This window comes from Lytechinus pictus, unplaced genomic scaffold (assembly GCF_037042905.1).
Source record: "Lytechinus pictus isolate F3 Inbred unplaced genomic scaffold, Lp3.0 scaffold_170, whole genome shotgun sequence".
Lineage (NCBI taxonomy): Eukaryota > Metazoa > Echinodermata > Echinoidea > Temnopleuroida > Toxopneustidae > Lytechinus > Lytechinus pictus.
In genome coordinates this window covers 12,501-14,182 of record NW_026974290.1, presented here as the reverse complement: position 1 = coordinate 14,182, position 1,682 = coordinate 12,501, and positions in this window count along the sequence as shown.

Below are 1,682 nucleotides of genomic sequence, written 5' to 3'. Positions count from 1 at the left end.
GCTGGCTGTCGCTCAGGAGCCCCTGAAAACGTCGGAGTGGAAGGGCGAGTGCCTGGCCTCGACGTACGGGGGGCTGGCCGACTGGAGGTGGGCTGGCTGTCGCTCAAGAGACCCTGACCACCTCGGAGTTGAAGAGCGGGTGCCTAACCTCGAAGTACGGGGCCCTGCCGGACTGGAGGTGGGCTGGCCTTCGCCCAGGAGCCCCTGCCCACCTCGGAGAGGAAGAGCGGGTGCCTAACCTCCAAGTACGGGGGGGCTGCCGGACTGCTGTTGGCCTGGCTGTCGCTCAGGAGCCGCTGCCGAACTCGGAGTGGAAGAGCGAGTGCCTGGCCTCGACGTACGGGGCCCTGGCCGTCTGGAGTTGGCCAGGGTGTCGATGCCGAGTCGGAGAGGTAGAGCGAGTGCCTGGCCTCGACCTACTGGGGCCTGGCCGTCGCTCAACAGCCCCTGCCGACGTCGGAGAAGTAGTGCGAGTGACTGGCTTCGACGTACGGGGGGCTAGCGGACTGGAGGTGGGCTGGCTGTCGCCCAGGAGCCCCTGCCCACCTCGGAGAGGAAGAGCGGGTGCCCAACCTCGACGTACGGGGGGCTAGTGGACTGGTGTTGGGCTGGGTGTCGCTCACGAGCCCCTGAAAACGCCGGAGTGGAAGGGCTAGTGCCTAACCTCGACGTACGGGGCCCTGGCCGACTGGAGGGGGGCTGGCTGTCGCTCAAGAGCCGCTGCCGACGTCGGAGAAGTAGTTCGAGTGACTGGCTTCGACGTACGGGGGGGCTAGTGGACTGGAGTTGGGCTGGCTGTCGCCCAGGAGCCCCTGCCCACCTCGGAGAGGAAGAGCGGGTGCCCAACCTCGACGTACGGGGGGCTAGTGGACTGGTGTTGGGCTGGCTGTCGCCCAGGAGCCCCTGCCCACCTCGGAGAGGAAGAGCGGGTGCCCAACCTCGACGTACGGGGGGCTAGTGGACTGGTGTTGGGCTGGGTGTCGCTCACGAGCCCCTGAAAACGCCGGAGTGGAAGGGCTAGTGCCTAACCTCGACGTACGGGGCCCTGGCCGACTGGAGGTGGGCTGGCTGTCGCTCAAGAGCCGCTGCCGACGTCGGAGAAGTAGTTCGAGTGACTGGCTTCGACGTACGGGGGGCTAGTGGACTGGAGGTGAGCTGGCTGTCGCTCAGGAGCCCCTGCCGACGTCGGAGAAGTAGTTCGAGTGACTGGCTTCGACGTACGGGGGGGCTAGCGGACTGGTGTTGGGCTGGCTGTCGCTCAGGAGCCCCTGCCCACCTCGGAGAGGAAGAGCGGGTGCCCAACCTCGACGTACGGGGGGCTAGTGGACTGGTGTTGGGCTGGCTGTCGCTCAGGAGCCCCTGAAAACGTCGGAGAAGTAGTGCGAGTGCCTGGCTTCGACGTACGGGGGGGCTAGTGGACTGGAGGTGGGCTGGCTGTCGCTCAAGAGCCGCTGCCGACGTCGGAGAAGTAGTTCGAGTGACTGGCTTCGACGTACGCGGGGCTAGTGGACAGGAGGTGAGCTGGCTGTCGCCCAGGAGCCCCTGCCGACGTCGGAGAAGTAGTGCGAGTGCCTGGCTTCGACGTACGGGGGGGCTAGTGGACTGGAGGTGAGCTGGCTGTCGCTCAGGAGTCCCTGCCGACGTCGGAGAAGTAGGGCGAGTGCCTGGCTTCGACGTACGGG